The following is a 9565-nucleotide window of genomic DNA, read 5'->3' as shown; positions in this document are numbered from 1 at the left end:
AATTGTTGATTAGCAATAGTGACTCTGTTTAAAAAAAAAAAATTCTGACAATGGATCATGGGGCTAGTCAGACAAAACTGCTGTTTTCAGCACTCTAAAAAGTTGGGTAGCTGGAATTGCAAAGTAGACGCAGAAATATTGTCTTTTAGGTGCCAGATGCTCTAGGAAAATGTGGTGTGTGTGTGTATTTTAAACATACCAAAACTACAATTTCAGGTTTCCCCAGACAATTGGATAAAAATATTCTCCTTGCAGATTTTCACGAATTGAATTTCTCACTGAAAACACTCTTATGGCAATGTTGCTGTCATTTCCATATTACAGAGGGATGTTGATGTTTCATGTTCAGTAGTAATCCTTTTTCGTGGCAGCTAGCAGCTGTATGCTAATTTCCTGAATTCAGACAGGGACATTGAAAATTTAAGTAGGGTATTAGCATTTATTATGACACATTATTTGCACTGGATCTGTTGAAGTTTCTAGTGTTGAACCTTTGTGTGTATAAGAAAAAATTATTGAGTATTAATAACTGGGAGCTCAATCCTACACCGTTGAAATCATTGGGAGTTTTATCACTGAATTTTATTGGAGGGGTATCAGACCCTAAGTGGATAGCTGAGAGTAGGTAGTAGCGAAAGATGTTGGCACCTAGTGTATCAGAATTGAATTATACGTGAGGCCCTTTGTTTTCTGTTTTATTTTTTGTTTAAAGTTTCTCTGGAATTTATCGCTGTTTGTTACAAAAATTAAGGGTGACAATCAGTGCCCAAAATTAACTTTGTTTTTCTGGGTAAGTATCAGGGATAACATTCAGGGAGGGGAGGACACAGAGAAAAGCAACAAATGTAAGAAAAATAAGAGTACTAAAAGTAAAAGTGGTTTAATCCCAGGGGAGTCCAGACCCAGCTCGCTTCTCCAGAAGGAGAGATTGTGGCTCAGTAATTTGTCCAGGCCAGGTTACGGACCCACCATCGCTCCCTCTGGAGCAAACCTGGAAGAGGTGGAAGAAGCAAGGGTGCCATCTCCTCATGCTGTCTTCTCTACTTCTTTTGCTTCTGGGCCAGCTCCAGAAGGAGAGGTGACAGCTCAGTTACCTGGGCCACACACCTTACCAAGCTGCCATCTCTCCTTCAAGAGCAGGAAGCCAGGTCTGAGTTGTTCAGCACTTCTTTTTTGTACTTTAGTGTTCCAAAATTTGGGTGAAAATTGGTTAAAAACAGATAGCTTTTGTAAAACCCAGGCCTTAATTATATAGTATAGGCCTTGATTCTGCACCTGGATCCATTCAGGCAGAACCCCTGTGTCCAAGGAGAGACTGGGGCTCTGTACAGACTTAGGTGTCCAACTGTAAGCTTCCTGGGCCCAGATCTGTCTTTTCTTGTTTGTTCCAATGCCATGCACACTGACCACACAGTAAACATAATAATGAACAATAACACTGTATCTTAGTGCCATGATTGCCTTTATAACATTGGCTAGCAGGAGTCCATCAAGATATTTTTCACAGTGTTCTAAATTTTATAATAATTCTTCTGATGTCTGAAAATAAATAAAGTCTGTTATCTGTTTCCTTCCATTGAACGCACTGGTTTGTTTCTGAGTCTTTACATATTCCCCTCGCCCCCCCCCCAAAAAAAAATTATTGACGGACATTTAATGAGGATGAAAGGTGCCATCATAAGAATGGCCATACTGGGTCAGACCAAAGGTCCATCTAGCCCAGTATCCTGTCTTCCGACAGTGCCAGGTTCCCCAGTGGGACTGAACAGAACAGGTAATCATCAAGTGATCTATTCCATAGGCGCCGATTCTGTGGGTGCTCCAGGGCTCTGCATCCACAAGCAGCTCCCCGCACTTGCCTACCCACCCTAGCTCACCTCCGCCTTCTGCCTCTGCCTCCTCCCTACAGCATGCTGTGTCCCCGCTTGCCACCATGAAACAGCTGTTTCGCAGCGTAACAAGCTGGGGGGGGCAGGAGCAGAAATGCAGCGCACTCAGGGGAAGAGGCGGGACCGGGACAGGAATTTGGGGAAGGGGTCCAATATGGGCCGGGAGGGAGTGGAGTTGGGGCAGGGTCTTTGGGGAAGAGGTTGGAATGGGGGCAGGGCAGGGACAGGAGTGGGGGGCAGAGAGGAGTCATGGGGGGTCGAGCACCCACCGCACCATGAGAAGTTGGCACCTATGATCTATTCCCAGTCACCCATTCCCAGCTTCTGGCAAATAGAGGGTAGGGACACCATCCCTGCCCACCCTGGCTAATAGCCATTGTGGACCTATCCTCCATGAACTTATCTGGTTCTTTTTGGAACCCCACCTTTGGAATCCTCTGTTTACCCACAGAACAGGTCAAGTGACAGTGCAAGTTTTCCTACATTATTCTTCTATTTGTACTGCTCTCTGGGCAAGAGTGATGGCCCCTACGGAGGAGAGCGTAACTGACTCTCCATGACCATTTAGGGTAGGCCTATGCTAGAAGAAAGGTGTGTGATAGCTAACACATTGTAAAATCCTAACACAGATGAGCAAAGGATGCACTTGTTCTACTTCAGTTTTGCTAGTTCAGATGAACTGTAGGCAACCTGCTATATCAAGGTTAAAAACTACAACTTGTCCTATCTACACTTTTCCCATATAGTTATATCTGTACACTATAGCATATAATATTAGCTATTAGGTTGCAGAAACACACTTTTTTCTTAGGATAGACACTTCTTAGTCCTCTGAGACTTCCAAAGAGGGTGTACATTAATGTTATTTCAGGTGGTTTGTTTTGTCATGTGGACACACTGGTATCCTAAGAAACTCTATTGAGAACATCAACTTGTTTTTTATAGGATGATAAATAGCTTTCAGATTGTAATGAATTTCACTTAACCTTAGCTGAAGTGAAGTTGAGTTAGTAGCTTATAAGTGAAAGACTGTATAGCCAGTGGCCACTTTCCTGTGCCATTCAGTCCCCGCCTTCTCACCTTATTTTGGGAAGGTGGAGGTGGGAAGGAAGAACAACTGCACAGACCAGTCTTTGAACACATGGGTGGAAGGGTGGGGAAATAGCATTGTAGTTCAAATTCTGTCTCTATACATTTAAACTGTGTCCTCTGATGAGTCATCAAAAGTCAGATACAAAAGAATGGAAAAGGCTAGTGGTAAGGCTGGAATCTCTGGAGAACTGTGAATAAAGAGAATAAATGCCATATATCTAAGTGAACAAACAAGTGAGTAATTTGCATAATTATGAATAAGCCAATATGAAATAAGTTGTCTTGGGGAAAGTGGCTGGCATGAAAAAGAACTTACCATGGCTTCTTGATAGATTTTTCCCCTCCATCAGCAGTGATATTCCTCCACAATCTGCAGAAGTTTGGCAGAGATTTCTCTTTTCACATTTCATTTCTCTTGCCCCCTTGTTGTAAATGTTAAGGTCAGGTACTCTTGAAAACACAAAGCAGAGTCTTTAAAAAAAAATGGTTACGAGAGGTTTGGCCCTACTTCACTCCTTAATTAGGCAAAACTTCCATTGAGACTCAGTTGCCTGAGTAAGGAGCATAGGATCAAGAACCAGATCATGCTACAGGACTCATGCAGAAGTGAAGGGTCATCTTCATTGGAATGTCATCCCTTCTTGTGGCTCCATGGTCTGAAGGACTGGGCTCTGTATAGCAGCTGTAGGTGGTCTGGGTCAAAGAGTAGCTGGGCCTGGGTAGGGAGGGAAATGGTAGGTGGGAGAAGGATGTACCATGCCCCTTTCCTGCCCCCAGCCTTGAAGAGATTATCTGGAGCCCCTTTCCTGTATGTGGGTGGCCTCTTCCAGTGAAGAAGGTTTAAATCTCCTCGTATCAAGTGGTGCTGGATTCTGCCATGATTGGAGTATCCTACAGGCTCACCAGAGGCCTGTAGAAATTCTTCCTGTTTTAATCTGTATACTTCAAACCAAGTTTTTTGTTATTGGCACTCAAGTTCCCTTCTCTCTTCATCTGTCCCAAGGAAGGACCACTGGGATTTGTGTGGGCAACAGCAAGGAGGGGGCTGTCTGAGATCCAAGGTGTCAGTGGTAGTAACTAGTGCATGTGGACATAATGACTTATTAGCGATGCAACTCCTCAGCCTGTTGGGAGGCTGTTGATGTCCTGAAGCATGTTTTAGCATGTAGTGAGGTCCATGAGCCTTCCTGTTGCCTGAATGGGGGGAGAGCTCAGACTGCTGACAGAATGAGGAGGTTGTTTAAGATAGGGCCATACTGTGTGATGTTCTCTGTGATGACATTTAGTGTGAAGAGCAGGCTGAAGATGTGGCTGGCTATGTGGGCTGGACTGGAGATGACACGTGAGAATCCTAACACGGAGAAAGAGGAAATGCGTTCAGGCATTTTACATCTGAGGCCTTGTCAACATGGCTGGGAAGATGAGTCTTAGGGGTATCACTGCTATTGCTGATAGCATCTCAGACAGCTCCTTTGTGAAACTGTGGTCTTCTGCATCTATAGATGAGTAGAAAGTCCATGTTGGCTTTAGCTCTGGCTCTGGTTTCATGTGTAAAATGGAATAGTTTGAAGGATTTGGTATTTCCTGGGGTGCCACTTCCACACTGAGTTGGAATGACAATATGAATGCTACTCTGCCTGTGCTCTGGTCCACGCCTGCCTTGTGGTATGTTGAATAAGCTCGGGCAGGGGGTGGGGGTGGGGAGAGCCAACGGGATCCAACACAAGGTTTGCAGTGTCAGCCAAGCAATTCTCGGTGATCCAGTCTTGATCTGGAGTCTCATCAGCAATGATGGCTGGGATGGTCTGATGCCCATTGATCTTAGAACTAGTGTCCATCAACATTGGTTTGAGTTCCCAGGGGCTTCTTGCATTTGTTTTGTTCTTGTATACAGATGATGTTTGGGTGCAGTGAACAGATAATAAGCATCTGGATTTAAGCTTCCTTAGTCTGTATTGCCTCTTCCTGTTAGGATTGGCCCACCTGAGTACGGGGACTGCTCCTAATGGGCTTGATCCACTCTCCATTGAAGTCAATTGAAAGTTTCCCATTGACTTCAGTGTGGTTTGGATCAAGCCCACTGTGTGCTAGATATTGAGCATCTGGAAGGTATGCTCAGCCCTAATCTTCTGGAGCTGCAATACCTAGGACCAGAATAGAAATAGTTCAGCAAAAATTCTGAGGAATATACTGTTCTTATTTATTATTCAAAAGTCCTATGCTGATTATGGCAGGTTTCAGGATGTTTCTGCATGAGATAGGGTTTTTTAATCTTGTAGAGGAATCAAGCTTGTTGGTCGTCCACTCTAGGCAAGACAGATGATCAGGTCTCACGTGACAGACACAAAATTTAAAAATCACATGCATGAATACACCTCTACCCAGGGCCGGCGCTTCCATTTAGGCGACCTAGGCAGTCACCTAGGGCACCAGGATTTGGGAGGGCGGCAGAGTGCTCCGGTGGACCTCCCGCAGGCGTCCCTGTGGACGGTCCGCTGGTCCCGTGGCTCTGGTGGAGCATCTGCAGGCACGCCTGCGGCAGGTCCACCGGAGCCGCGGGACCAGCAGACCATCCGCAGGAACACCTGCGGGAGATCCACTGGAGCCGTGGGACTGGCGAGCTGGCCCTGTGCCTAGGGCGCCAAAAACCCTGGCACCGCTCCTGCCTCTACCTCGATAGAATGCTGTCCTTGGGAGCCAAAAGATCTTACCGCGTTATAGGTGAAACCGTGTTATATTGAACTTGCTTTGATCCACTGGAGTGCGCAGCTCCGCCCCCACCCCGAGCACTGCTTTACCGCGTTATATCCAAATTTGTGTTATATCGAGTGGCGTTATATCAAGGTAGCAGTGTATATACATTCATAATACACATGTGTAACATGCCTCCCTTGATTTCAGTGGGGGAAACCTCTCTTGAGAGATGAGAGAATGTTCTAGTCTCCATCAAACCAGGAGGTGCACACACTGCATGATCAGAGGGCGGATCCTGGAAACTGTAGGTACTGCAGCTGCTCCTGTCCTCTCAGACCAGTTTGCAAGTTAGCAGGCTGCTGACATCAGCAGACTCTAATATGGAGCAGCTCAGGAGTCGGCATCAAAGAGCAAAGCTGAAAATTGAATTAACACTTATTAAAAAGGGCAACTGGGAAGGCTGCAGAGCAGCCCTGTTCACAGCACACGGAACAGCACATCTAATGACCGCCCATACAAAACATACTGGGTGACTGAGAAACCTGTCGAAACACAAACGTTCTGTGTTTTCCTGCAATTATCTGGTTTTGGGGGCAAAACTTTTCCCAAAAGTGCAGTAATCCAGATCATGACCCTGGCTAACCAGCCAGGTCTGGCTCTTTGCAAAGCTTCATTATGTGGAATCAAAGGTCAAACACAGAAAAGGCACTACTGGTATTTGCATCAGAAATAAGGGACAAATGAGTGAGGCAATAAGCGAAAAGCTTTACTTAACCAAACGTCAGTAACAGCATGAAAGTTCTTCAAGATACAGATGTTGTACCCAGGGATGAAAATTGTTCTCCTCCCTTCCCCCTTGCTCGCCCTCCCCCAAAAAACCCCACAGCTACACAAGGGCAGTAGGAATTAGCTAATGAGCATGTGTACCAACTACATTACTTACTAAAATATACAATGGGAGGGGGCTCCCCAGAAATTTTTCACACGGTACACAGGGATTCCTGCCAAAGTTTCTTCACCAACAAAACTCCCACCTGGAGCAAGGAAACAAAATGGAGTCACCCACCAAAACCCATCATGAGGCCCTAGGCAAAACCCCCTCATGTCTGCCTCTCCCACCTCGGGCTCCCTGCGGCCCTTCACCTGGCCAGCTGACCCATGCAATCACTCACCATAGCTTCCCATACTTCTTGCAGGTCTTTAGGCTGTTACTGAGTGAGTCCTGCAGGCAAAGCAGAGGGGACATGGACTGCTGAAAGTGGGGTGAGGCCAGACAGGCCGCAGTGGGGATCCCTGGTGCAGGAGCCAGCCCCATAGCAGCAGTGAGGCGTAGCAGTGCTGGCCAACCCGCTGTCCATTCAGGCATAGCCTCTACATCATGATGTGGGGGTCGAACAAAATTGAGTAAGTGATCTTGTGAACTGGCGTGCAGTGCTCAGGCAGGGTTACTATCAGGGTTACCAAAAAATCCGACAAACCCCTCTACAGGGCAAGCCTGCTGCAACTCCAACCACAAGGCAACTTGGCAACACCCTTCCCTTTAGCAGTCACTTATAGTGACTCAAATCCTCTCTCACAAACACATGCAGTGTGATTGTGTGCTGCGGGGCAGACAGCTGCTGTATTTTCAACAGTTTTGATCTGTTATCTCTGTTATCGTTTAAACTGCAGAAGTGGGAACACTGCAGCATCCTTACTTGGACATAGAAACTTTTAACGTTAGATATCCTAGTGTATTGTGACAATAATGCAACTCTTTAGACCCACATCCAAAAAAAATTGAAATTAAATTATTTTTCTGGTAACTGGCAAATCCATACAAAAACTGGCCAGACCAGTCAAATACTGGCCATGTGGTAACCCTATGCTCAGGTCATGACAGAGGGGTCATGGGACCAAACCTGAACAGTGCTGAAAACCCCCCACCCCACCGTGCACCAGGTTGCAATGCCACTCACTCAATTTTGGCCCCAGAACCTTCCTCCACCATGATGGAGAGGCCATTGAGTCAAACCTGAATGGGCAGTAGGACTGCCAGCACTGCTCCTCCTCACTGCTGCCATGTCACAGCCAGGGCTTGGGTGGTCAGGGTTGGTGCCAGAGTTCCGGGGCCTAGGCTGGATGTCAGAAATGAGGCTGGAGCCTGACCATGGCAGCCTGAGTTCAGGACTCCAGGAACAGAGTCAGAATTCAAAGGGCAAAGCCAGGGTCTGTAGCCAGACAGAGTTCAAGTGCTAAAGCCGGAGTCAGAGCCCAAGTACAAAAAACAGGGATCAAAATTTGGAGTCCAAGTCCCAATACTGAAGTCACGGGGCAAAGCCAGAATCTAAATACTGAAGCCAAGGGTTGGGCCCGGAGTTAGAGTTCAAGGCTGGAAGCTGGGGTCAGGGGCCAGAGTGTGAGACAAAATGCGTCTGTCACTGTGGATGGTGAGGGGTCCTCCTCATTGCACAGGCACTTCTGGAATGCCTCCTCCTGGGCTTAAATAGAGTGCCTGGACCAACCAGAGGTCATGAGGTAAGCTGTCAGTCCAGCCTTCTGAGGTGTCACTCTCTGTGGTATTTGTCTCCACACAGTCTATGTGGTAATGCATGCAGCTCTCCCGTGGCTCCTGGGTAGACAGTGGCATGGAGACATTGGCTGTCTCTTAGAACAAGGATCTAGTCTCAACCCTGCAGAATCTTACCCTGCTATGTAGCCAGCTCTGACCCTGCCAATGGTATGGACTGTATATGTGGCTGTGAGTGCTACTGATACAAAAATCCCATGTTGTTAGTTTATTATTTTATTAGAGATAGGACCAAACTAGAACATCAAATCTCAGCTTCAGCCTGAATTTTGGGAAAGTTCACATCCAGATACAGATCATGAGATGGTCGAGTTCAGGATCCTGACACAAGGAAGAAAGGAGAGCGGCAGAATACAGACCCTGGACTTCAGAAAAGCAGACTTTGACTCCCTCAGGGCAGGATATCCTGGGAGAATAACAAGAGGGGCAAAGGAGTCCAGGAGAGCTGGCTGTATTTTAAAGAATCCTTATTGAGGTTGCAGGAAAAAACCTTCCCGATGTGTAGAAAGAATAGTAAATATGGCAGGTGACCAGCTTGGCTTAACAGTGAAATCCTTGCTGATCTTAAACACAAAAAAGAAGCTTACAAGAACTGGAAGACTGGACAAATGACCAGGGAGGAGTATAAAAATATTGATCAGGCATGCAAGAGTGAAATCAGGAAGGCCAAATCACACTTGGAGTTGTAGCTAGCAAGAGATGTTAAGAGTAACAAGAAGAGTTTCTACGGGTATGTTAGTAACCAGAAGAGGTCAGGGAAAGTGTGGGCCCCTTACTGACTGGGGAAGGCAAACTAGTGACAGAAGATGTGGAAAAAGCTAATGTCCCCAGGGTCAGTCCTGGGGATGGTTTTGTTCAATATCTTCATTAATGATCTGGAGAATAGTGTGGACTGCACCCACAGCAAGTTTGCAGATGACACTAAACTGGAAAGAATGGTAGATAAGCTGGAGGGTAGGGATAGGATAAAGAGGGACCTAGACAAATTAGAGGATTGGGCCAAAAGAAATCTGATGAGGTTCAACAAGGACAAGTGCAAAGTCCTGTACTTAGGACGGAAGAATCCCATGCACTGCTACAGACTAGGGATCGAATGGTTAGGCAGCAGTTATGCAGAAAAGGACCTAGGGATTACAGTGGACAAGAAGCCAGATATGAGTTAACAGTGTGCCCTTGTTGCCAAGAAGGCTAACGGCATTTTAGTCTGTATAAGTAGGAGCATTGCCAGCAGATCGAGGGACGTGATCATTCCCCCCCTATTCAGCATTGGTGAGGCCTCATCTGGAGTAGTGTGTCCAGTTTTGGGCCCCACACTACAAGA

General features: G+C 46.4%; 1 long non-coding RNA gene across 1 annotated transcript; it reads right to left on the bottom strand.

Moving 5' to 3' along the window:
• Positions 1-2149: 2149 nt before the first annotated feature.
• Positions 2150-6082, bottom strand: LOC116830595 (uncharacterized). The gene is made up of 3 exons (XR_004375034.2): positions 5950-6082; positions 3298-5125; positions 2150-3169 (listed from the first exon to the last, which is right to left on the bottom strand). It is a non-coding gene; the product is annotated as an uncharacterized LOC116830595 (long non-coding RNA).
• Between the last annotated feature and the right edge of the window lie 3483 nt (positions 6083-9565).

The sequence above is a fragment of the Chelonoidis abingdonii genome, chromosome 1 (assembly GCF_003597395.2).
Source record: "Chelonoidis abingdonii isolate Lonesome George chromosome 1, CheloAbing_2.0, whole genome shotgun sequence".
In the NCBI taxonomy this organism is placed as follows: domain Eukaryota; kingdom Metazoa; phylum Chordata; order Testudines; family Testudinidae; genus Chelonoidis; species Chelonoidis abingdonii.
Note: the sequence above shows the minus strand (reverse complement) of the source record. Positions and strands in the feature narration are given on the sequence as shown.